A 27,430-nucleotide genomic window follows, 5' to 3' on the forward strand; every position below is an offset into this window, starting at 1 on the left:
CTTTCATGTACCCATAGCACATATCTTTTAAAATTCTCTTTGAAAGGTAACATGAGAGGCAAGATGTGTTGTTGCGCTTTTAGTTAAGTATCCTTTGTAACTCTTGCTGAGCCTAAATTTTTGCTGCTTCTGTAATTCCACTAGATTTGTTGGTGCTATTCAGATGCTCAAAATTATGTATAATAAGTGGCTGCCTGCTTAATGAACAATGCTACAAAAACTGTCTAGAATTCAAATACATTTCTTATGTGGCTTAGGACAATAGAAATTGGACACTACACTTGCAAATGCTTCTGAATCCTAGAACTGGGTCGTTACTGTGTTACTGAGTTCAAAGATCGTCCTGCTCACTGCACAACAGGCCAGTAAATCAGGAGATGAGGTGTTGGGGCAGGAAATAGCAATTTTATTTGGAAATCCAGCAGACTGAGAGGATGGCAGACTAACGTTTTGCAGAATCATCCTGCTCCAGTCAGAATATAGGCTTCTTTTATGCAAAAAAAAAAAAAAAAGGGGGGTGTGGTTGGTTGTTGCAAACTTCTTGCTGTAGGAATTCTTTGTTCTTGCAGCCGTCCACGTGGGTCAGGTTTTGGTGTCCCTGTAAACCTCCAACAAAACAAAGATTATTTTCTATTCTGCAACTTATCTTTATGTGCGGAAGTGTTAATATCCTTAAAGGTCAGAGCCTTGAGAAAAGGCTCTTCTATTTACCAGACAGGCTAAAGGCAACATTGTTTTACAAAAGGTGCAGAGATAGGAAGAATAAGCCTAGAAAACAGGGCACAGTTGTTAAAGCTAAAGGAACAGATCCAATATAGAGTCAGATTTGTTCTCCACTACAATTATGCTACAAATTTGTTCTTAATTTGAAATTTTATTTCTTACTAATTCATTGTGAAATCAATCATTAATCATTTTGAAGTTTATAAAAAATATGCTTTCTTGTAATCTTATAACTAATCCTCTGATGTATAATTGGAGAAATTGTTCTTTTCTTCAGGGATTATCTTCTGCTTGCTAATAGTAAATGACTTGTTTTGCTAGATGTTTAAAAATTGATCATAGTTGTGTTTTGTTCTCCATAATGTAGTTTTTATCTTTCTCATTACTCTTATTTATCAACTATTTACTAGGCTGTTTTATTCCTTTTGAAGTGACAGGTATACAAACCTTGCCACAGTTACATTGACTTAAACATAGCCTTTTCAACAGACAAGGCTGCAAAAGTCATTGTTAGATGATTTTTCAGCCAGTTTTCAGTGAGTTAATTCTTTTTGGAAGCTCTGAAAAAGCAGATGATGCCAGTACTTCATTTTTATCTTTTAGTAGGTGAAGACTCAAAGCACATTTAATGAGAGGAAAAAAGCTAAGTCACCATTAAATAGGTGGGAAATTATCTAGAGTGTATAATTGTACCCTAGATAGATGTGTTATATTGATACATTACATGTGCTTTTGTTTTGGGTTGCTCAGTAAACTATAACCTTCCATAGGTAGAGATGACCATTTTAAGCTACAGCTTTTGTCTCTAGATGTTGGCTGAAACCAGGGTTTAGCAGATTTTCTTAGCAACCTACTTTTGCTTTCCATAATTTGTTGTCATTTCTTCTCCCTTCTGTTTTGAAGGATGTGGTTAGACTTTATATATTCTTCCTTTAGTCTTTACTCATTCCTCATGTTGCCACTCTTTGTTTCCACCTTGAGCCCTTTGAGAGCTCAAGGTCGTCTGCTGTCCTTTTATTGGGTAAGCAGGCCATGATTCCCCCAACACACACTACCTTTTAATAGGGCTTTTTTTTTTTTTTTGTCATGGGAAGCCTTTTGGCTTTACTTTAAAGGTCTATTTGGCCATTTAGCGTCTATGCCAACTTCAAATTTTAGTAAAAATTTCCTGTGTTAATTGTACCAGTGTGCCAGGTAATTGGGCCACTTAATGAGAGTGATGGGATTAATAATTCAAAGACAGTTTAAGAAAGCAGATCAGGTAAATCCAGTTATCTATTTGAAATTCAAGTCCAGTCCCATTTTAGCTCCCCCATTCTTACACTGAGTTGTGGTTTTGCTGTTGAGTGTGACCCAGCTGAGGGCAGCCAGGACACCAATGCCCACTGACATTTGTCACTTTTCAGGGGATCCAAATACTGCCTTTTGTTTTTGGGCTGCTATGATTTTGTTGTTCTCACTTTCAAAGTTAAGTCTCACTCAAGACAGTTGAGCTGCCTACTTTCATTCTAAAGCTTTTAAAGTCTCTTTATAAAACTATTAAACCTGTAATTCTCATTTCCCATCATTATTTACTAAAGTGGCCTGGCCTCCATTACTGAGAGGGGTGCTGTCATACTCACATCTGCCCTTTTCCTTATGTGGTCACTGTGACCATAGGAAATGTCCCCTCTCCAATTGTGCTGTCAAAGCAGGTCTTAGCCTGTACAGGCTGCGTTAGTCAAATGCAGACCATCAAGGAAAGTCATGAATATCTGTCTCAGAGGCTGCGCATCACAGAGGAGGGCATGCACCTGTGGCTTATAGCAGTGAGGTGAGAGGATCTCAGGGTCCTGAAAAGACCTGAATGTCAAAGCCATGTTTCATGTGTCTGGGGTTTTTGTCTTCAGTAATTCTGCTGAAAGCCATATCTAGGATCTCAGTGGAAACTTCAGCTTTTAAAGTACTGTATGCACAGTTAGTTATTTGTCACCTGAAATTTATTATAAAGTAACAGCAAATATCTTTTTTTTAATAGAGTTTATTTTGGATTTATTTTAAAATAACATTCACATTAAAAAAAATTCAAGCAACACCAAAGTATATAGTGAAAATTCTGCCTTCCCATCTTTTGACTCCTATCTTCCATTCTCTTCAGAGGTAGTGCTGTCAGTTGCTTATATTCTTTGTGACACATGCAGTAGGTTTTCATTGCACTGTGAATTTGGATTATACATACTTTTAACCAATTCTGTAGTCCCTAGTTCTTTCTCTCCTGTACCCTCCTTTGGTCACCATAGAGAGGCAATGTAGTGTCGTGAGTTAAGAGCGTAGCTCCTGGAGCCGTGCTGCCAAGAACCAAATCCTGGCTCTGACATCTGTTAGTTGAATAACCAAAGGCAAGTCATCAACTAACTCTCTTGTCACAGTTTTCTTATGAGTAAATGAGGAAAATAATAGTTTCTCCCTTAGTGTCATTTTAAGATTTAAATGAATTAACTTTGTGAGTGCCTTAGACAGGGTGAGCATCAACAAAAATGTATAGTTCTATTTGACATTTGGTTTTACATTTTCAGTTCCTAGTAAGCAGTCAAGTTCCATCTTGATCACAAGCACACTTACTGAATTTCATACTACATACTAAAAAAATTTTTCTGTAAGCTCTTCAGAAAAATCTAAATCTCAATGAATTTTGGTTTGATATGTGCTAAGTCTTTTCTGATCTCTCCATAATCCTACATAACTGTTTTAGAGACACAAAGTTTATGTTTACAAAGTATACATTTTCCTTCCATCATTTTACCACCAGAATTACAAGTATTTCTGAATAACTATAATATGCTAAATATGTCACATGAGTTATATAACTACAAGGACATTTTTAGTTGTCATTCATTTTTATATCTGCATTTGTTTCAAGATTAGTAGTTAAATTAACAAACCATTTCCTCCTCCATATACAGAATTGCCTCACTCTTCTGGATGATGCGGATCGTAGATTGGAATATCTGAAAATCCAGGATGAGCAGCACCTGGTAATTGAAGGTACAAATGAAGGGGAAGAATTTAAAGGTTTAGTTACTCACTGATAATCCATTTTATAATTTTTCCAATTATTATTAGATCATTATATTCTTCATGGTAATGAAAACCATGAAACCTTTATGTGATCCTGTTGTAATACTATTTAAATTGCTTGAAAAGATAAATATGTCTACATTGATTGGCTGGCAATGGTGAGAACAGGAGTTAAAAGACAGGTGAATTCAGTTATAAATTGACAAAGTTTTTTAAAAATTTCAAGCTGCCTCTTTAAGTTAAAGAGACTAGCAAGGAGGGTATAGCTCAGTGATAGAGCACATGCACACACAGATATACACACACACCCCTACCGCCTAACCCTCCCCCCCAAAAAATGAGACTAAATTTGTTGCATAGTTAATGGTGCAGGCTTTCATTAATCAATACTGATCACTCACCAACAGAACTTAACTTGTATAAGCACAGATTTACACACTGGCATGCACATGTCACTGAAAACCTGGTGTGCCTTTAATTATCATGATTCATGAAATATTGCTAACAGCTTTTGTATTAAAATGAATAATTACTCTGACATGTGTCACAAGGTAAGAAAAAATAGTAATAGTTCTAATGTACTAAATTTAAGAGCTTTAATTAGTCTTATAGATGGTTGAGTATAAATTTTTAAAATATTTTCAAAAAAATTTAATGGAGGTATTAGGGGTTGAACCCAGGACCTGCATGCTAAGCATGCGCTCTACCACTGAGCTGTACCCTCCATCATTTAAGTATTTTACTTAAGGTGCATAACTGATGTATTAGCTTACTAATTAATTCTTATCAATGACTATAAAGTCTCCAGTATAAACAATTGAAATGGTTTCAGAGTCAGTTACTAAAATTAACTTGATTTTTTTCTCTAGTTTCTGGTTTAGAAATAAGAACTTTGTTTTTGAAAGTAATTGAGTGGGTGTGATTTGAATGGATAAGAAATTAACACTTTGCTATCTCTGTCTTTCCAGTTTGAAATAAAGATATGAGTTGGCCTGAGGAAATGTCCTTTATAGCAAACAGTAGTAAAATAGATAGACACAAGGGTAAGTCTCCAGTGTATTCTTTTTAAAGAAATTATCTTAAAATCATTCTGTTATTTTTTTTTTCCTTCTCTCACTGTTGAGGTGTTAACAACTTGTGGCTTTCTGTATCAAAAGTGATTAGGCCTCCTCTTTTCTTTTTCCTGAAGCATCAAATTTCTTTTTAACCTTGCAACTAAATAAGTTTACATTTTTTGTAAAGATACAATACTAGAAGAGAATTGTTTGAATTTTAGAAAACTGTTATAACAGCTAGAATCATTGCTGCTTCTAGATTACAAATAAACATAGATATTATGATTGCCAATGATGCTCCATGAAAAACATCTACTTTAGCCTTGCAAGACCAGATACAGAAATGTTAGCTCTATTTAGCTGATTGGAAGAGTCATAAAAATCATTGCACTGAATACAGCTAACTGGTCTGTAACATTTAGCTACAACTAGGCATCAGTTCTCATATTGTTTGTCCCAATTCTGAAAGAGAAGGGAACCAAGGGTCTGAGTAACCTGGGAAACACATGCTTCATGGATTCAAGCATCCAGTGTATTAGTTCATACAGCCACTGACACAGTATTTTCTCTCAGGGAGACGTCTTTATGAACTCAACAGGTAATTTTCTTGAGTCATTGACCTCTCAACTGTTGCGACTTTGTTATAAACCCAATATTACCTAAATCTCCTCTTTCTTCACCCTGGGAGAGAAAAGTCTTAATGTTACTGGCTCTATTTAGCATGAAGGACCAAGAGTTACTACTCTCATTTTGAAAAGATATTTTGATGTGAGAAAACAGATGCTAGGTATTTTTCTGCCCATGTGATTGTAATTTAAAAATCTTTGGCAACAAGTTTTCTTCTCAAACTTCTAGGACAAATCCCATTGGTATGAAGGGGCATATGGCTAAATGCTATGGGGATTTAGTACAGGAGCTTTGGAGTGGAACTCAAAAGAATGTCACCCCATGAAAGCTTCAGATGAGCATGTTAAAGTAATATAAAGGTATTTAAGTCCTAGGTGGTTAAGTAATTATTTTTCTCTACATGTTTTTTATAGTTAGCTTTTTAGTTTTAATTTAATGTTTTTGGGTCCTTCACTAGGCATAAACTGGATGTCAGATAGTTTTACTTGTTCACATATATGCAAAATACTGCTACAGATGTAGTGGGTAGGAAAAGATCAAAAGTACAGTCTAAATTTAGAATGCCATTCACTTTACTAATTTATCAAGTGTCTTGTATATACAGGAAACCTTCCTTTCTTAGTCCTTCACTATTACAGTGTTCTAACTAAGGTAGACCTCTGAGTCTAATTAATGATTCTCAATCCATTTTTAACATTACTAAGATAATTAATTTTATCTATAGGGTAAAATGTAGCAGAAAGAAAGAATGTAATTAATGGATAGAAATTTGACATCAGTATCATATACGGTGACTTTTAGTGAAATTAGCATTATTTTTTATGTTTAAAAGCAAGAGAAAAGCTTTTTAGGTCAAAAATTAATAATCATAATAGGTTAAAATTGGCTACTTACAACTTACCAGCCACTATTCTAATTACTTTATGTGTATTAAGTAATTTAATCTTCTAAATGACCCTATAATATAAAGTAGTGTTATTATCTTCACCATGTGGCTCAGGAAACAGCCTTTTAGCAGTTTAAATAGCTTGTCCAAAGCTGCAAGCTAGTATAAGTCCTCACAGGTAAACACAAGGCTATTTTGCCTCTAATAATAAAAGTTAGGATGAACAAGACCAGCAAAGCCAACTGTAAAAGAAATACTATAAGGGAATCTTTTGGTGTGAGAAAATGCTATTTTAATATTTCTGTCTTAAGTACCATGTGTGTACCTAAAGAAATGTTTGCTCACATGATACTAAACTGGAACCCAATATTGGCTATAATACTTTTTAGGGGGAAAAGAGGGGTCATCTGAGATTAAGATTAGGAAGATTTCATGATTATCCAAAATATGTTTGCTGAAATAGACACAGACTAAATACTATACTATTTACCTTCTTCTAATGCTCGGATTGAATTATGGGCATGTTCATTCTAAATTTTATAGATACATAGATATATACATATATAGAGATAATGAGTTTTATTCCTCTTATGTTTATAGTGGGCCATAGCAACATATGCTCCCCAATTTAATGGGTTCCAGCAACAGGACTCCCAGGAACTTCTGGCTTTTCTCTTGGATGGTCTTCATGAAGATCTCATCTGAGTGCATGAGAAGCCATACGTGGAGCTGAAGGGCAGTGATGGCCAACCAGACTGGGGTGTAGCTGCAGAGGTTTGTCAGTATGGAAGAAAAGTTAATTGTTTTCTGGGAAAAAGGCCATTTATGGTCATTAGTAATCAGGTTTCTGGATGGTAAACAACAGGGAAAGATAACTGATGACCTGCAGCTCCCTGGGGTGTAGTGTTGGCTGTTCACATGGAGCAGGTATCTGCATGCACATTCAGTACATTCCAAGTTCTAGGTAAGTGACCTTATCATTGGTTGTGAGATGCTTAGAGAGCTTTAACTTGGTTTGTAAAACTCTCTGTAATGCATCCATTTTACAAAGAACATACTTTATTCACATGATGTAAAAATATAGTATGACCAATTTTATTAGAAACAATATGAAATTTTATACACAGTTTATACGCAACATTGGCAAAGTAAGCTGACAACCCATATCATTAGATTTCACCCTTTTCAAGGAAGGGATGAAAATTCTCACAAAGAACCACTTCAAAAATGTAATTTTTCTTTTATTGTATTTTAACTTTGTAGTTTTTAATAAAAAATCTTTATGTTAGGAAAATACAAACTCCTTAGGAGTTACTATTACTTTTCTTGTACATCTTCTGAGGAGGTGGGCAGGCTACTTTGTTCCTGACTGTGAAATGTTAATTAAATGCCAGTTTCAAATGTCCCATGGAAAATCATGGCCAAAACTTAGCAATATGTCTCTTCTTTATATATTTTTTTTTTAAAAATCATGATTTTCTTCCATCTTGTCTGGTTAAAATCTTATTATGGGGACAGACCAGTAACCTAGATCTCTCTTGCTGTCCTGCCTCCTATTTCTAGTAATAAGCTAGGAAACCCAGGCACTATGTAAAGCTCAGGCCCATCAGAAATGTATGACACATTAATATACTCTCCCCCTTCTTCCTGCAGTGTGTATTGCCTTGGATGATGAAACAGTCACCTGTCAGGTCCCTCTGTGTGAAGATCTGAGATGTCTGCTGTCTGGTCCTGATCATCCTGATGCTGCCAACAATCCAAGACCTAAGTATTTTCTTGCCTGGGGAGCTGAGGCATTCACTTCTGGTCAGCATTACTGGGAGGTGGCAGACTGTGATAACTTGACAATTGGGGTTTGTAATGATTCTCGGACAAGGAAGAATGACATGGTGGTTGACTTGGAGGGAATTTTTCTCCTTTTTTGTATCAAAGAGAACAATCAGTGCTGTCTCTTTACCTCCTCCCCACCATTACCTCAGTATTTACCTCAATATGTCAAAAGGCCTCTCGGCCACACAGGGGTGCTCCTAGATTATGAAGGTGGTGTGGTGAGCTTTGTCAATGTGGCCAGCAGTTCCCTCATTTGTAGTTTTCTCATGCTCCTTATCTCCTCTGAAGCCTTTTCTTTGCTCTGGACACCCATGATCAGGGGCAAGTGAGAAATCTGACCACAGGCATCAGGAATGTCAATGACTGAGATCACTAAGTTAGTGCCTGCCTGATTTTCTTTAACTTCACCTTCCTTTGTGAAATGTATTGATTGATTTTAAAGGGTTGATATGTTAATTGTTTAAATTCCATTTTCTTTAAATAAAAATAATATCTCTTGAAACACTGATCTTTATTCTATGTCTTGGTATTTCACTTGATTTTGAGGGAGGCTGGAGGTAACAGAAGACCTGGGTGTGTTTCCCCAGCTTAATAGGTTAAGGCAAGAGCACAGGTTTCTTCCCAAGAGCAGTCTTGGAATTCTCTTCTCCTTGTTGTGCATCTGATAAATTATGCTCCTTCGTCAAGTCTCAGTTTTAAAATCTCCTTCATGGTATTATTGTTAACCTCTGGACTAAATGAGTCCATCTTGTTGTAGGGACTCAACACACCTTATACTTCTCTTTTTTAAAACTCAGAGACTACTATTGGCCTTTCCATGTATTTGACCCATTAGAAGAAGGTTTATATCTACATTATGTACAGATATATTCCAAAGAAATAGCAAAGACCTGCCTGCTGGAAATATATCTGAGTAAATTAATACATGTACAAGGTCATGAATAAAAACATGCTGTATCACTGTTAAAAAGCTCATTAAATGTAAGTGTAATCAGATGGGAAGATGGGGGGATACTATGTAACAGAAATGTGAATTAGGCCACTGCCATGTGATCCCCATCTACGTATGATCCGGCAACATCTCTTCTGGGTATCTGAGAAACCACCACCAACTAGGAAAGGTACATGCACCCTAATGTTCACTGCAGTGTGGTTTCCTGTGCCCCTTTATCTGAAGTTAGGTGGGTATTTTTCCCTGTCCTGTGTTGCAGAGATATGTATTGAAGAACTCAGTGCAGAAATTGCTGGACGAAGCTACCTATGTTCGTAAGATTCAAATTCACATACTTCTTCAGGTGTGTGGGCTAATTCTCCCCAGGCAGTAGGCAAGAGAGGCCAGGACCTCTGAAAGATGGACATAGAGCAAACTTGAGAAGAAAAGCAATACCAGCCATGGGAATTCAGAGACGCAGGTCCGAATCAGGCTTCCACGCATCACCACACCACCTGTGACAGAATCATCAGTTTACGTGGGTATTTTTGCAAAAGTACAATTATATTATTTTTTAAATTGTACTTCCATTACATAAATACATCATGTAACCTTGTTCCATATTAGTATATATAGAGAATGTCTTTTCAGCCTCTACTAAATATTGCAATGTATGCATGTAACAGTTTCCTTGACCATTCAATTATTGACAGACTATTTTTAGTAAGATTTTAATCTTATTTAAGAATATTTTTAGATTTATAGAACAGTTGCAAAGATAGTACCAAAAGGGTATACCATTCACCAAGTTTTAATTTTCTTTAATGTTATTTTCTTGCATCTTCATGGTTTGTCAAAACTAAGAACCCAGATTGTACATTCTACTCTCGACCTCCAGATATTATTCAGATTTCACTTGTTTTTCTATTAATGTCCTATTTCTACTCCAGAATCCAATCCATATGCCACACTGCACAATTGTCATGTCTCCTTACTATCCTTTTGATCTTTTCCATGTTTTTCATGAACTTCACAGTTTTGAGAAGTACTGGTCAGGTATTCTGTAACCGTCCTTCAATTCTGAACTTTCTTATATTTTTATGACTGAATTGGGCTTATAAACTTTTGGGAGGAAGAGCACAGTGTTGAAGCACCCTACTCTTCACATCAAGTCAGAGTCCCCACATGACATCACTGGTGACATTAAACTTGATCACTTGGTCATGGACCTCTGTGCCAGATTTCTTCATTGAAAGTTCCATTTCACTTTCCCTACTTTATTCTGTGCACTCAAGTCACTAACAGCAGGCCACCCTCAAAGGAAAGTAGGTGAATATTTATGGTTTGGAATTTCTTCAATAATAAATACAACATAATTTTACAGGTTTACCAATAGCAGTTATCAAAATGATTAGTAAATATCTTTTACATCCTTCTTTGTATTATATATTGGGTGGGTGAGGGGCAGGAGAAATCTCCGTGCTGGCCACAGGTGTTCTTACACCGAAATCTTGCTTTAAAATTCAAAAATTCATCAATTAATAAAATAAAGCACTTTCTTCATTACAGAATATATTTAAACATACCTCAGGAAACAGATTTCCATGTTTTCAAATACACTTGTTAAACACCTTAACTGATAAAATAACCTTTGCAACCTCTTCGGTAAGTTAAAAATAAAATTCCTTCATTTTTCACAGAACTAGAATAAATCATAAAATTTATATGGAATCACAAAAGACCTAGAATTGGCAAAGCACTGCTGAAGAAAAAGAAAGAGGCTGGAGGAATAACTCTCCTAGACTTCAGACAATACTGCAGAGCTGCAGTAATCTAAACAGCATGGTACTGGTACAAAAACAGACATGTAGATCAATGGAACAAAACAGAGCCCAGAAATGAATCCACAGACTTGGTCAATTAATCCTTGACAAAGGAGACAAATCTTCTGGCAGCTCATGGTGAAAAATAATATAAAAATGAATATATGTATATTCATGTATGACTGAAAAATTGTGCTGTAGACCAGAAATTGACACATTGTAAATTGACTATAACTCAATTAAAAAAAAAAAACTTAAAAAGCAATCATATTTTAAATGGCATTAGAAATAAATAAAACATTTAGGAATAAATTAAACCAAGTAGATAAAATATCCATACACCTAAAATGACAAAACGGTAATGAGCAAACTGAGAAAAACAGAAACAAATGTTAACAGTTTCCATGGTTATGAATTGGAAGAATAATACTGAAAAATGTCTATACCACTCAAAGCTGTCTGTAGATGCAATGCAATCCTTATCAAAATTCAAATGACTTTTACACAGAAATAGAGAAAACAATCCTAAAACTTGTATGGAACCACAAAACACCCCTAATGTCAAGTCAACCTGGTTAAGAACAAATCTAGAGATATCACACTCCCTAACTTCAAATTTTATTACAAAGCTATAGTAATCAAAATGGTAGGGAATGGCGAAAAACAGAGACCAAGTCCAATGAAACAATCAGAGTTCAGAAATAAACCCATCCAAATGCAGTCAACAAATATTTCACAAGTGAACCAAGAAGAAGTAATGGGGAAAATACAGTCTTTTCAATAAACTGCACTGGAAAAACTGGATAATGACCTACAGATGAACACAACTGGACCCCTTTCTTGCAGCACTCACAGAAATTAACTCAAAATGGACTGAAGGCTTAAATGTAAGACCAAAAACTGTAAAACTACTTGAAGAAAATGTAAACAAAAAGCTCCTTACTGTGGTTTTGGCAAATATCTTTTGGATATGACACCAAAATTACAAGCAACAAAAGCAAAAATAAGCAACTGAATCTACAGCAAACTTAAAAAAAAAATTCATAGCAAAATAAACAATCAGCAAATGTAAAAGCAGCTGCAGAACAGGAGAACATATACGCAAACCATTTTTTCATTTTTTAACAAAAAAACGTTTTTGATAAAATATGTAAGTAACTCATAAAATACTAGCAAACAAAAAATAAAAATTAAAAATGGGCTAAAGGACTTGAGTAGACTTTCTTTTCCCCCCCAAAAAAGACATACAAACTGCCAACAGATATTGAAATTATACTAATCATCAGGGAAGTGCAAACCCAAACCACAATGAAATATCACCTCACACCTGTTAGAAGGACTATTATAAAAAATAAAAAACAAATATTTGCAAGAATATGAAGAAAATGTAACTCGTGCACTTTTTGGGTGGAAATGTAAATTGGTAAAATCGAATGAAAGTAAGAGACTTAAACTGGAGTCCATCTTACACTACTCACAAAAATTAACTCACAATAGATTAAAGAGTCAACTGTATGACTTGAAACCATAAAACTCCTAAAAAAATCATAGAGGAAAATCTCCTCGACCTTGGTCTTGGGAATAATGATTTTTTGGATATGACTCCACAGGACAGGCAACCAAAGCAAAAGCAAAAAGAAACAAGCAGGACTAAGTCAATGTAAAAACTTTAGCATAGGAAAAAAATTGAAAAAATAAAAAGGAATCCTATGGAATGGGAGCAACTATTAGCGAACCATCTTTTGATGAATGGTAGTTACTCAAGTATATAAATAAATCATACAAATTAACAGCCAAAAAAAAAATCTAAGTTAAAAATACTGGCTCTGAATAGACAATTTTTCCAAAGAAGACATACAAATGTCCAACATTAAAAGCTGTTCAATGCCATTAATCATCAGGGGAATGCAAATCAAAACCACGAGACCATCTCTCACCTGTTACAATGGCTACAGTCAAAAAAGACAAGTGAGTACAAGTATTGGCAAGGATGTGAAGAAAATCCTTGCGCATTGTTGGTAAAAATGTAAATTACCACACCCACTATGAAAAGCAGTTTGGAGGTTCTGCCAAAAATTAAAAGTAGTATCCAGCTGTCCCAGCACCATCTGTCAAAGAGACTGTCCTTTGGCCGCTGAATTCGCTTTAGTCCCATCTCAAATATCCGTTGACATTTTATGCCAGGGTTTACTAATGGGCTGTCTATTCTATTCCTTTGTTAGACTACGTGTGTATTTTAATACCAGCATCATGGTGTCTCATGACTATATCACTGTGATATAGTTTTAAAGCAGAAAGTGTGATGGCTCCCAGTTTATTCCTTCTCAGGCTTGCTTTGGTATTTGGGTCTTTTGTGGTCACATCAAAGAATTTTAAGATGGACTTCTATCTTTGAAAAATGTTATTGGAATATTGATAGAAATTGCACTGAACCTGTAAATGCCTTTGGGTAGTATGGACATTTTAGCATTAATTCTTCTGGTCCATTAGCCATACTTCTGGCCCAGTGTATCTTTCTACTTGTTTTGACTTCTTCAATTTTTTCCATAAAAGTCTTATAGTTTTTAAAGCACAAATTTTTCACTTCCTCAGTTAAGTTTATTTTTAAGTATTTTATTGGTTTTAAGGCTATTTTGAAAGGGGAAAGGCTAGTGTCTTCAACAAATGATGTCAGTTACACTGGAAAACCACAAGCAGAAAAATGAAATTGGACACCTACTTTCCGCTACTCACAAATATAATTTAAAATGGATTAATGACTGAAATGTAAGACCTCATACTTTAAAACTCCTAGAGGAAAACATAGAGAAGAAGATACTTAACTCTGGTTTGGGTAATAATTTTGGGATATGACCCCAAAACACAAGCCAGAAAAGCAAATATCAACAGGTGGGACTACATCAAACTAAAAAGATCCTGCACAGCAAAAGACATAATCAGCAAAATATAAAGCCTAATATAGAGTAGGAGAGAATTTTTGCAAATCATATAGGGGATGAGGGGTTAATATCAAAATATATGTGGACCTCATACAACACAATAGCAAAAAAAAAAAAAAAAAAAAGCCAAACATCCAAAATAAAAAATGGGCAGTAAAACTAAATTTATATTTTTCCAAAGAAGACACCCAAATACACAAAATGTACATGAAAAGATATTCAACATGACTAACAATTAGGGAAATGAAAATTGAAAGTGGAATGAGATATCCCCTCCCTCCTGTCAGAAAGGCCATCACCAAGAAGACAAGAGACAGTGCTGGCCAGGATGAGGATAAAAGAAAACCCCTGTACACTGTCGGTGGGGATGTAACCTGGTTCAACCACTATGGAAAAGCTATAGAGGTTACCCAAAAATTAAAAACAGAGCTACCATATGCTCCAGCAGTCCTCCTTCCTGGTGTGCATCTGAAGGAAGTGAAAACAGGGTATTGAAAAGATAGGTGCATTCGCATGTTTATTACAACATTATTCACAATAGCCAAGATATGGAAATGACCTGAGTGTACAACAATGGATAAACAGATAAAGAAGAAGTAGCATTTATACAGAATGGAATATTATTCTGCATTATGAAAGAAGGAATTTCTGCCATTTGTGATATTACAGATTGACCTTGAGGGTATTATGCTTGGTGAGATGAAATAAACAGAGAAAGATGGATGTAAGATATCAGGTATACATGTAAAAAAACAAACAAACTCTTAGAAACAAAGAGTAGAATGGTTTTGGGGTGGAGGAACTGTGGAGACATTAAAGGGTACAAACTTGCAACCCAAAGATAAATAAGTCATGCAGATCAAATGCACAGCACAGTGATTACAGACTACAGTGCTGTACCAGTCTCCAAAGTTCCTAAGGTACTATCTTGTGAATATTCTTGCCACAAAAAATAAAGAAAATTATACTTGTGAGTCATGTGAGAGGTGTTAAATCTGTTTGTGATCACATTGCTGTATGTAAGTGGATCAAATCAACACACTGCAGACTGTGAAAAAAGAAAAAGTAGAGCTGCATGATTTCACTTACACGTGTAATCTAAAAACAGCCGAATTCACACAAAGAACAGAGTGGTGGTTGTCAGGGCCTGGGAGTGGGGAAATGAGAAGATGCTCAAAGAGTACAAACGTCCATGTTTAAGATGACTAAGTTCTGGGAAATCTCATGAACAGCATGGTGACTACAGCTAACAATGCTGTATTATTTATCTGAAAGTTACTGAGAGCAGATCTCAAAAATTCTCACCACAAAAGGGAATTTTATGAGTTTATGGAAGTATCCTTATTGTGATAATCATTTCACAATATATATCTGTATCAATTCACCACATTACTTACTGGTAGGGCTGTGTCTGGGTCACTGTCTCTCAGGACTCAGAATTCAGTGAGTCTGTTTCACTTCATGGCTGAACATATTCAAATGGCCTGTTTATAAAATAAAAATAAAATGACTAATAATTCATTGTGAATGGCTCACAGAATGTTTTGTTGTTTTAAATTTTGTTCCCATGCCTACATTTCACACTACTGGAACAAAATCAAATATACGCCAAAACAAATAGCACATTACAATAATGATACCAGAGTCGTGAACATAAATATTCAATGTTTCTTCCTGATGTTTTCTAATCAGAAATGTTTTTTAAAATATTTGAACTCACCAGTTCCTAGGTGACAGCTGAAAGTGACAAAATCAGAGAACCCCAAATGGCAGATGATCCTGTAAGTGATTATAGATGTTGCTACATTTTGTGCCAGAAATTAATTACCTCTTAGAAAATCACATAAAAATACTTGAAGCTCAAACCCTGGAACGTTTCTCAATTTCATCAAACTCACATGTTATTATAATATCTGTGTCCATTTAGGTGATGAGGTAGGTAAAGATAAAAAGTGATCTGTTCTTCTGTGTTTAGTACAATTAAAATAACTAAAAATGATTATAAAATGCTTCTAAGAAATTAGATAAGATCTAGAATACAGATGGAGATATGAAAATGCTTTTCCTTGCTCTGTACAAGAGTAGTAGCCCATCAGGTACAAATGTGTCAGATGACAAGGTATCTTCATGTTAAAAACAATGCCATCACTGCAAAGGAAAGCTTTACTGATTGTACTGAAATAAAAGAAAAAAAATAGAATTGGAAAAAGATCACGTTGCCATAAAAATGCTCATGGTCACAAATAGTATAGAGAAGCAACTGTGGCAGATGTAAAAAGACGTAGAAGCCATCATTCCTCCACTGAATATGATTACACCAAATTGTGACTTAATTATTTCATAAACTTGACAGACAACATTTCTGCTTCTATAATTTAAAATATAATAACCTTTAAAATACTGTAAAATGAGAAGTGTGATATTCTAATATCTAAGAAGTGCATTAGACACACATAAGAATAGCCAATGGTCAGAAAGATCACATGCAATCAGCTACCACCCCATGCAAATTAATGGCATTTAGCAGATATTCATACATGTGTGCATATATAAAATGTGTATTAGTATATATGTAAATCAAGTAGAACATTATATTATAATCTAATGTAAAACTGTATCAGCAAAAGCACTGTGCTGACATGTGTCTTGGTGTAAACAGATTACAATTTTTTATTGAGTTATCATAATGGGATAATATTGTGAACCAAGTAGAAATTGTAAAAAAAAGTTATCCAAAAAAAAAAAAAAAACCTGACTACATGAAAAGATGCACATTTACTATAAGGGCTCTTCCCTTATTTATTATCAGTGTCAGAAAGTCACTTGGAATAGGTTAGGAGAATTAAAAACTCTAACAAGACACAAGAATGCACTCTCTGTTAAAGAAAATAAACCAAAGGAAAAAACGAATGGACAATTAAGATCCTACAGATAAAAATACCAATTTTTATGGGAAATAGGCTTAAAATAAAAAATAAGGGGGTTATATTCTATTGTCACCTTTTGAATAAAGATATACAAAATTTAGCTGAATACTTTCGTATTTTGCACTTATGAAGAAAACATGTATTTGCAATGAAAAAGCAGATATTATCCTGCCTTTTGAGTATTCTAAAGTTTTAGGTTTGAATATATTTCATCTTAAATGGTCTTAAGCACTATGCAGTGGTTGGTGTTTTAAAAATACCACTGTTTCTGGAACTTCTAAAAGTGATTCAAAAAAATTATATTTTTGTAATGATTTAGTAATGGCCCGGATATTATTTTTAACAAGACTACTCAGCATGGAATGCTGCAAGATTTTTTCAATGAGTTTATATTCACACATGTTTAAGATTGTCACTATATTATGAGAAAATGTCAACCGTGGCAGTATTTTGACTTGAAAACGAGGTAAGCTGAGAATCATATTTTAAGTATAAAATAAATGATTGCATTCCTTTAAAGACAAGAAAGTAAAAGCATGATAAACTCTGACTTTGACACACTTAAAATATAAAAATTAACATAATGTGATTTTACACACTTCTCTTTAACTCTTTCAGTACTTTCTCAGCCCCTTTCCCATTACACCCGCGTCCCCGCTCCTGACCCTTTGTGTACACACCTCCGATCACACGGGGGAGGGGGACCCGGGCGGTGAGGACCAGGGGCGCGGACACTCACCCGCTCCCGGCGGGCGAGGAGAATAGTCGAAGCGGGCCCGCCAGCGCACCCGTCCCCTCCTGCCCAGCCGGCCGGGGCCCCAGCTCGGTCAGGTCCACACACACCCCGGCAGGAAGCGGGCTCAGGCCGTGGGAAACCGGCGTAACTTCAGACAGCGGGCGGGGAGCGTCCTTCTCCCGCGGACACGCAGGCAGCGCTGTCCCGGAGCCTCCCTGGCGCCGCCCGCTCAGTCCTGAGGAAAACAAGCTCCGCCCCCAGGGAAGACGCTGGCTGCTGACGCGGACTGCGTATGCGCACCGCCACCTAAGACACGTTGGCTTCGCGCGCCCCCTGCAGGTCCTCGAGGGCGGTGCAGGATACTCAGAACTCACTGTAGAACACATGACCCCTCCCAGCCAGGATGCTAAATCACTGGAAATCTCAGTGCCCTGGCCTCTTTGTTGATGGCACTGGCGATGCTCTCATCCAGCCATGCCTGCTCTCTTGCCTGGCACATGCCTCAGTCCTTGGAATCCCGCCTGAATCAGATTCTGTTCTGGAGGAAGGACAGGTGCAGAAGAATCTCAAAATTCCAAACTTAGAAGATGATCAGGAACCCAAACTCAACTCTGTCAACTCCCTGGGGTCCCCTGAGGAGTGTGGTTTTCTCAGAACCATCTGCCCTGTGTCAGGAGCAGACCAAGCCTCAGGTAGCTTAGAGAGGCTATCATGCAGCACATGCTTTGGACGGTTCTCAGTTCTGACCTGCATGATCTTGAGACCCTTTTGTAACTCCTAACACTGTTTTCTCATACCTATAGTGATGGTTATTGATGACTGACTTAATCTTCTTACAATGCTGAGGTGCTGTTGTTCCTTGGATAACCGAATATTTTGAAGGGATCAACTGTTTATCACTTCCCCCTAATTAAGTATGTTTTTAAAACTAGAAATGTTTCAGGGGGCACTCAGGTCCTCCTCTTGCACCAGTTCCTGAGGTGTTGGCAGTTTCTGCTCTGAGCTCCAGATCCTGATCCTGCCGGTGGTCTATGGTGATGCCAGTGTGTACATGCTCTTCCTTGTGCACCGGTGTGGAAAGGAGACAGCCCTTCCCCTACATGAGGCTGCAACATGCTGACACTCAAAGCAGGCACAATGAAGAATCAGCTAGAGTTCCCGGTACCAGCTGTCCCAGGTAGAAACATCACCTTCACCACAGTGTTCCTGTGCTCCTGTCAGGCCTTCACTACTCCCAGCAGGCCATGCATGAGCAGTGTGACAGGTGACTGCCTGTCCCAGCACAGCATGGTGGTGATGATCCCACCTTATCTGTTTGTCTTTGGAGTGTCCCCACACCTCTCTGAGCTTCACTTTGCTCTTCTCACAGGCAGGGTTGTACAGGCATGAACCTCACAGGGTTATGGTAGGTAGTCATGGTAGCTGCTCACCCAGTGGCAGGCTCTGCCGAGAGGGCTGCTGGGAGTGCTGTGTGTCTTCACACTTGTCCTTCACTCTCCCCAATGAAAAAACTCTTGGCCTTATCCTTCCCTGGCCTGTGGCCTTTCTGTGTTTGCAAAAGAACATGGAAACAATCTGTTTGCAAAGAAGTTTTGAGGTTCTGTCCATCTGGTCCAGGAAATGCTGACTCTGCTAGATGTGCTGTTGGGTGGGCTCTCATGGGAGAGGCTTGGGCAGGACTTCCCTTGGCAATAAGCTGCCCCACCCAGGCCTTTCCATGATCCAGACTCCTGGGACCAGGGTGCAAATCCCCAGCTCCCCACTTGTCAACAATGTGACCTGGGCAACTTTCTCAAACCCAAGCTTTGTCCACCCAAGGTCAGCAGAGATGGGGGATAACAGGATGTCCTGCACAGAGTGTCTGTGCAGATTAAGTGAGGTAGAACAGACAGAACAGTGGTGGGGCCTGGCCCATTGGTTGGCAGAAGGGAGCTCACCATGTGCAGCAATTTCCGCGGGTCACCCAGCAATCTGCCCAGAGGCTTAGCCACTCCATCACTATCATGTATCTGAAGTCCACTTAACCACATGGGAGAGAAACAAACACATATTCTGAGTGTAGCTGCCACAGGGAAAAGTGCATCTGAGCGGGGAGTAATACCAGAGGGTGATCAGGATGGTGGAAGATGCCCCCTGGGTTTGAGCAGAGTGGAGCTGCCCTCCAGAGCCTGGGGTTAGTGAGGATGGGCTTGTAGAAATGCCCCTCTCCTTTACCCATCAATGCTGGGTCCTGCGGGTACTGAGTCCCACAATCGGTGTGCTGCTAGTGCCCTCAGCACAGAGAAAAACCCAGGGGTTCCCACAAGGCTTCGGCCACGTCCTCTGCTTCCTGAACTCCCACTCTGGTGACCCCACCTGGGATGCAGAGATGAGGTGAGGCAGGGGCTTGTGCTGTCAACACCACTGCTCTACCCTGGGAATCTGACACACAGTAGGTGCTCGGTAAGTCATTGTTGAATGAACAGTAATAGTGGGCCAAGTTTCTGTGGGTGTCTGTGCCCCCAGATCAGGGACCCCTCAGGGCCCACCTCACAAGTGACATGAAAATAATAATGCCACCAGGAGCAATAACAGTTCCTCAGAATAAGTGGGCTTTTCCAAGCACTCTCCACCTGTTGCAAAGGCCTCCCAGCAGGGAAGTGGGCTGTCAGGGGCAACACTGCACTCTCCACTGTAACAAGGAGAAAGCCAAGGGCCACAGAGAGGAGTGCCTTTCCAGTGTCACTGCTCACTTTCCCACCTTTTGGGAGACTGGGAGGCTTTTCTACTACATTCTGGCTCTGAAGCCCCAATACTGTGTGGACATGCCTCCCTCCCTGGAGCAGGGAACCACTAAGTGACCTGTCACTTGTCACCAAGCAGACAGGCTCATTTCAGCTCATTGTGCCACCTGCAGTTTGTGCTAGTAGCAGGATCCTCTGGGAGACATCACACTCTCCCAACCTGAAAACAGGTGAACAGCTCACAGGTTTCCTGGAGAGGATGGTCACATGGCCTTGATCTGGCCAATCAGCATTTTCCATCCTCCCTGGCCACTGTGATTGGCTCAGGGCTGGGCACCAGCCCAATCAGGCTCCACGGAGGTCAGGCCTAGTTGCTGGAATCCTGGGAGCAGAGAAGTTCTATTTCAGTTGGGAGTTGAGGGGTGGTGATGTCAGCCTGTGGCAGTTGGTGACTATCTTGCTCTCATAAAGGCAGAGCCATGTGAAGATGGCACCAGTGGCAGAGCCCAGAGGTGGGGAAGGATGACTTCTGCTGATGTCACTGAGCACCAGGTACAGCCCTGCCTGAAGCTATCTCCCTGTGGATGTCTCAGTTAGGTAAGTCATTCTCTCCTGCCCTGTTTGCTTCTTTAAGCCACTTTGGTTTTCTGTCACTGGTTTTAAGAAAAAGTTTGACTATTCCTTCAAGCTGGCTAAATGGAGACCCTGGAACTGCAACAGTGTGGTGACAGGCAACAATGTGGCTAATAGACTCCAGAGGCCTCTGTTCAAACAGGGGATTGTAAATGACAAGGGAGAGTACACATGGCCTCAGTGAACAGATTTGCTAGTGGTAGCTCGCAGTTCCTGGATATTAGAGTGCATGCACTCAGCCAAGTCTCAGCTCTGCTGTCACACCTGCTAACCCACACATCTCCTCTCCCACCTGCCCGGCCTAGGGGGCTGGACACCCCGGGCACCTGAAACAGCCCAGGGCTTTGTGTTGTAATTTACACAGGCTGCCCCCACTTCTGAGGGTGAGGGTGACTGGGTTCCAGTTTACAGAGAAAACAGACTAGACGGTCTCACTGGTGAGCTGTGGGGGTGGGACCCCAATCTACCATCTGACCTATGACTTCAGAGTGGACAGCCTCCCCACCCTCAGCCAGGATGCTTGCTAAGCCTAGGGGCTCAGGAGTCCTGCTCCCTCCAGCACCCCTCCTGGAGGTGAGAGTGGGGGGTGGGCTCTTCCCTATACAACATTCACCCCTGCAGGGGCACACGTGTGACCTCACAGTCTGTCATCCCTTCCTTATGACCTGGACCTCCTTGGCAGGGCATGAGAGGTGCCTTGATGTGTGAGCACTGCAGTTCATGGGTGCACATGTGGGCAGGTGCACCATGACTGAGAGGACAGCACCCCAATTTAAGCCCCCTCCATGCTCAGATGATTACATCCTGGAATTGAGGGGTTCCCAGGGGTCAGGTGGCCAATTCTGGCCTTAGGGGCAAATTCTTATCACCCAGGGGGCTAATTTTTAAATTAAATTACACATTTACAATTCAATAGTCAAGCCCCTTTCTCAGCAGCCTTGTAGCCTCTCAGCTTTTACCCCTCGCTGTGACCATGTTCTTAGCTTCAAATTGAGTGCCATTATGGACATGAACATGTCCCTGTCATGTGTCACCTTCAGAGTAAGGGGCCACCCCAAACTCCCCTCCCTTCCCCTTGTCGATACCTCCACACAGGGAGTAGGGCCCTTTCGATGCAGTTGTGCAAATGTGTGAGCTAAGGGTTTAGAATGACCAGGCTAGGAGGGGTCTGCCCCACATGGCAGGGCAGGTGGGCTGGCAGGGGGTGATGATTCACTTGTAAAACTCAGCTGGTGTCAGGCAGCGACAACAGACTGGCAGCCAAGGGCTCAGCTGGTGCAGAGTAAGCGGATTAAATGTGTTCACCCAGACGCCTCGGGGATGGCAGCCCTGGAGTAAGACTACAAGTGAGGAAGGTGGAGGGTCCCCAGTGCCTGGACCTCCACCTTCTAAAAATCAGGACTGAGATGTGGCTTTGAAATCAGAACACTGGGGTTCAAAGCTTCCCCCACCACTTGGTCAATAATTCAAAGCAAATGAGCCTCAGTTTTCTCATGTGTAAAATCGGAACATTGAAGCCTCTCCCTCTGAGGGTGGGGAGGGAAGTAAATGCGGTGACAGCAGAGCACAGGAGCTGTCTGGGCTGAGCCTGCACACAGGCAGGCCGTTGTTGCTGCCATGACCACCGTCTTCCAGGGCAGGGTCTGCACACTCTCCCTGTGAAGGTCCAGACAGTAAACATTCTAGGCTTTGAGGGACCTACAGTCCCTGTCACAACTACCACCCTCTGCTGTTGGAGGGCAAAGGCAGCTCCTGCAGTAGGTAGTCCAGGCTTGCACCCCCGCTTCCTGGGATAAGTATTCCTGAGATACAATTGTCACATAACTTTGTTGGCTTTAGGTGTGCAGCATAATGATTTATTACATGTGCATATTGTGAAATGATCACTGCATTAAGTTTACTTGATGTCTGTCATCACCCATAGTCACACACTATTTTCCTTGTGATCAGAAATTTTAAGAGGTACTCTCTTAACAACTATCAAATGCACAGCGCAGTGTTGTTAACTACAGTCACCTTGCAGTACATTATGTCCCCAGGACTTGTTTATCTTCTAACTGGAAGTTTGTACATTTTGATTATCTTCCCGAATTTCAATCACCCCCTGACTCACCTCTGGCAACCACCAACCTGATCTCTGTTTCTATGGGTTTCGGTTTATTTTGTAGATTCCACATATAAATGAGATCATAGGTATTTGTCTTTCTCTGTCTTATTTATTTCACTTAGCATAATACCCTGAAGGTCCATCCAAGTTGTCACAAATGGCAGGATTTCATTTTTTTAATGTCTGAATAAGATTCCATTTTTTATATATGTATGTGATGCATATATATATATGATGCATATATACGATGCATATATACATATATACACATATATAAGCATATATACATATACATATATATGCATATATACATATATATGCTATATATACATATATATATACACACACACATCACACTTTCTGTATCCATTCATCTGTTGATGGACACTTAGGTTGTTTACATATCTTGGTTATTGTAAATAATGATACAGTGAACATGAGGGTGCAGTTGTCTCATTGACATAGTGATTTCATTTCCTTTGGATATATTCCCAGCAGTGGACTTGCTGGATCATATGGAAGTTCTAATTTTAAATTTTGGGGGAGCCTTCTTACTCTTTTCCAGAGTGATGGCACCAATTTACATTCCCACCAACATTGCACAAGTTTCCCTTTTCTTCACACAACCACCATCACTTGTTATCTCTTGTATTTTGATGACAGCCACCCTGACAGGTGGGAGGGGATATCTCATTGTGGTTTTGATTTGCATTTCCCTGATGGTGAGTGATGTTGAGCACCTTTTCATGTACCTGTTAGACATCTGTGTGCCTTCTTTGGAAAAATGTCTATTCAGTTCCTCTGCCCACTTTTTAAATCAGATTGCTTGTTTTTTTGCTGTTGAATTGTAAGAGTTATTTATATGTTTTGGGTGTTAACCCCTTATCAGATATATAGTCTGAAAGTACTTTCTCCCCTTCTGTCTGTTACCCTAACCTCTGCTTTCTGGATGACAGGGGTCCAGGCACTTGGGAATCTCTGCTTCTCACGTGTTTCCAATGGTGGGTGGGTGAGGGCTGTGTTCTGATAAAACTGTGCACAACCGTGGGTCACTACCCCTTCTTTTAGAAGGTGGGCTCTGAAGAGTGCAGTGTGGGCAGGGATGTTTCCCTGAAGTCATCATTTGGATGGTCATGTGCCCTGGAACTCACATCTTCTAGCCCGGATGTGATGGGGCAATTTGCAAAGGGAGGACCTTGCAGCTAAGACACTGACCAGGTGCTCTTGTGTCTTGTTGGAAGGACCTGGAAACAGAGTTGTGTGGAACAGGGACTCCTCCAGGTCACAAGGCTCAGTTCAGACTTCTGGGATGCAGAGACCTGCTCTGAGCCACTGTCACTGAGGAGGGAAGGGCCTCAGGCAGGAGGGAGGAGTTGCTGGATTTCACTTGCCCTGTTTGTCAAGTATCAGCTCTGGTGATGTGTGGCACATGGGCTTAGCTTTGGGCATGTAAGAGGAGAGGTTCCTGGGGAAGGGCTGGCTTTTTCCTCTGATTGAGGTCCTACTGTGTGCCAAGCACAGCAGTCCTCTGAGTCAGGGCTGGAAAGCCAGGCACAGAGAGGTCAGGGAGTTTCCAGGTCACACAACATTAGGGGCATCATTAGGGTCTGATGCAGACCTGACGCCCAGCCCACATTCTCTCTCCTTTCCCAGGACCATCATGATCCCACATGTCAGCATCACCCAGAGAGGCCCAGGTATGGGCACTGGGACCTTTCCTGCCTAACATGCCAGGAGCCTTAAGAGGGAGGACAAGACACTTCCTGAGTCCATGATGCCCAGAGGCTGCTCTCAGCGAGAGGCCCAGCACACACTCTTGGCTGAATCCTAGCTCTGTCCTGAGTCACTCTGTCCTCCCTGCCTCAGTTCTTCTGCCCACATGGGGCTGGAAACAGCAGCCACTTCACAAGGGTCTAAGGAACCTCCAGGATCCTGGAAGCAGTGCCCTCACACAGGGAGCATGGTGGGGTCAGCCTCCATTGTCTCCTTAACTTTTCCTCACCTCTTTGCTGGATGAGGAGTCCCAGCGGGGCCCTGGCTTGTCCCAATTCTCACCCCAGCTCAGGGTCCAGCAGGGGGTGGTGTCCAGGCTGGACTCTGTCCTCTGCCCCTTCTGGGCACCCTCATTCCCTGCACCTTGGCTGCCTGGACACTGTCTTCCAGGGGCCACTCTGTGCCTCCCACACCTACCTAGCATCCACCCACCCTGGGTTATTCCAGCGCCCTCTGGCCCTTGGACACACACCTACTCCGTGTTGAGTGGAAATGAGGTGATGGACATGCTGGGCCTCCTGGACAGTCTGGGGGAGCCCGATATCCCCATCCTGCCCACCGCCCCAAGAGCCCAAGTTGGGGAGAGGGTGTGCCTCCATTCATACTCTGATTTGCTCAGATTCTCAGCACCTACTTTGCTGGGTGGATATGGGGGCAGAGGGATGATGTAAAAGCAGGAGACCTGGACAGCAGAGCATGAGAAGGGGGCTAGCCCAGGCTGGTCTCATAACCCCCTTAGCCTTGGCTTTCTCATCTTTAAAGTGGGACAGACTATTGTGAGGTGAGCAGGATCCTGACCCATAGCCAGACACTGTCCTACACATCTAAGAAAGAGAAGCTCACTGACTCCTCATGGAAATCTGTGGGGCAGGGACAGGCGTTATCACCCATTTCTGCAGAAGAAGTAACTGAGGCACAGAGAGGACAGGTGAGGTGACCACCCCAGATTACAGAGCCCAGGCCATCTGGTTCCAGTGTCCAGGCTCATGGAACCAGAGGGTGCCTCCCCTCCCTTCACCCTCCACTGGGACCCATGGCTGCAGCCTCATCTCAGTGTGATTGTTCATGGGGAGCAGGGTGGGGGCACTGGGGGCCCGTTTCTCTGAGCACTGCTTTCCCAGAAGGCTCAAGGGGTTGACTGTATTCACTGCTGGACACCCAGGCCTGGGCCCAGGCCAGCCACACTGCAAGGCCTGAATCAATGATTGTTGAGTGAATACCTGGACCTCTGCATGTACCTGCATGTTGCCCCCATTTCCTCATCTCCACAGCTGGCTACCCGGCCAACACCTCGTGTCATCAGGCCTCTGCCAGGGACAGTCAAGGGGACCAGAGCTGCTCATCTGGGGACAGGGAGCCTCAGGGGCCCTGTGTCTGTCCCAAGCATCTCCTGGGCCAATTCACAGGGAAGCCCAGCCAGCTTCCAGGAACAGCAATCAGGTCCCAATCCCAGGGGTGTAGAGTAGGTCTTGAGGGGTGTTTCCTGAGACTGACTTTGTGTATGAAGGGGTCCTGGGGGTCAGGCTGCTTTCAACCTCCATTCCAGGCCCACACCCCTGCTGGCAGCATGGAGCTAGTCATAAAGGACACAGGCCGTGGGGCCAAGGCTATAGCAGGGCTCTGCTCCCTCTCTGTGGCTCAGTGTCCTCATCTGTAACAGAGAACTAGTAACAGGGCCATGGGAGGGCTCACTGAGACCCTCCTCTGTAGGCTTTGGTTGGACACTGCCCTCTCTCTGCTCAGTGCCCTTCTCTGTAATAGAGAACTAGTAACATTTTTCTTAGCCCCTTTTGGCCCCATTTTTCTGAGTCTCTTTCCACATTGGGCCCAGGGCTTTCACAGAGATCACAGACTTGGGAGGTAATCAGAGTGTGGTCACAGCCCTAGTGGTCCCAATTGAGGCCAGAGGAGCTTCAGGAGGGGTGGGAATCCAGAAGTGCTTCATGGAGGAGGTGAGATCTGAGCTGTGTCCCCAAGGATGAGCTGTCATCCAGCTGAGGCCTGGCACTGAGCAGGACCCATGTACATGGTGAATGAGGGTGTGAATGAATGAATGGGCACCCCTCTAACAGAGAGTGAGGGGGGAAGTCCCCCAGGCCAAAGCAGGAAACACAGGGCACCCTGGGGGAGCAGAGGGCGGGGCTGCAGTGTGATGCCTGCCTCACCCTTTATGGGTGTCTTGCCCCCACTTTAGCCTGTGTTCTGGTGGATTGGGAGCCCTTGCCTCTCCTCTGCTCCAGGATCCTGCTCTTCATTCCCAGCAACACCAGCCTGTGTCACCTCAGTGTCCCCAAGTGGACCTGGACCTGTCTTGTGGGAGATTGTGAAGAGGGATTTGGTGTGCAGCCCAAGACTGAAGTGGGAGGGAGAGGATAATAGGGACCTCCAGAGGGGATCATGGGCTGGGGGAAATCGGAGGGGTGGGGAAGGCAGAGACTCAGGGCTGAAGGATCCTGCTAGTGGTGGCTCCTTCACAAGGGGCTTCACAGGGAGGAAGCATTCATGGGGTAAAGGCAGAGCTCAGTTTGGGGCTCGCTGACATGGAACAGCTCATCACAGAGACGTCCAGAGGAGCTGGATGTAGGGAACGAAGGTGCCACTGATGTCAGGGTCAGAGCCTGAGACCCAGATGAGGTGGGGCGGTGGTGCAGGGGAAGGGG

At 41.4% G+C, this 27,430-nt stretch overlaps 1 protein-coding gene and 2 long non-coding RNA genes across 34 annotated transcripts in view; 2 read left to right on the forward strand and 1 right to left on the reverse strand.

The window, feature by feature from the left end:
• The window catches only part of LOC106729210 (ESX-1 secretion-associated protein EspK-like), a 23,963-nt gene extending 15,277 nt beyond the window's left edge, over positions 1-8,686 (forward strand). For all 21 annotated transcript variants that reach the window (XR_004317699.1, XR_004317695.1, XR_004317698.1 and 18 more), the window contains 4 exons: positions 3,666-3,747; positions 4,749-4,823; positions 6,949-7,122; positions 8,002-8,686. The gene's annotated coding sequence lies outside the window, so the exon portion shown is untranslated. The remainder of the gene's footprint in view (positions 1-3,665; positions 3,748-4,748; positions 4,824-6,948; positions 7,123-8,001) is intronic.
• LOC106729219 lies at positions 580-17,675 on the reverse strand. Of its 4 annotated transcripts, none has more exons than XR_004317714.1 (5): positions 17,538-17,675; positions 15,269-15,355; positions 9,466-9,624; positions 3,645-3,734; positions 580-598 (listed from the first exon to the last, which is right to left on the reverse strand). It is a non-coding gene; the product is annotated as an uncharacterized LOC106729219 (long non-coding RNA). The 4 variants fall into 4 exon arrangements; XR_004317715.1 differs by having other exon boundaries at positions 588-606; XR_004317716.1 differs by lacking the exon at positions 580-598 and having other exon boundaries at positions 2,728-3,734; positions 9,566-9,624.
• A 444-nt stretch (positions 17,676-18,119) lies between these two features.
• Positions 18,120-27,430, forward strand: part of LOC116661763 — a 57,467-nt gene continuing 48,156 nt past the window's right edge. For all 9 annotated transcript variants that reach the window (XR_004317723.1, XR_004317722.1, XR_004317718.1 and 6 more), the window contains exon 1: positions 18,120-20,854. This is a non-coding gene — a long non-coding RNA (uncharacterized LOC116661763). The remainder of the gene's footprint in view (positions 20,855-27,430) is intronic.

This window comes from Camelus ferus, chromosome 36, assembly GCF_009834535.1.
Source record: "Camelus ferus isolate YT-003-E chromosome 36, BCGSAC_Cfer_1.0, whole genome shotgun sequence".
NCBI lineage: Eukaryota > Metazoa > Chordata > Mammalia > Artiodactyla > Camelidae > Camelus > Camelus ferus.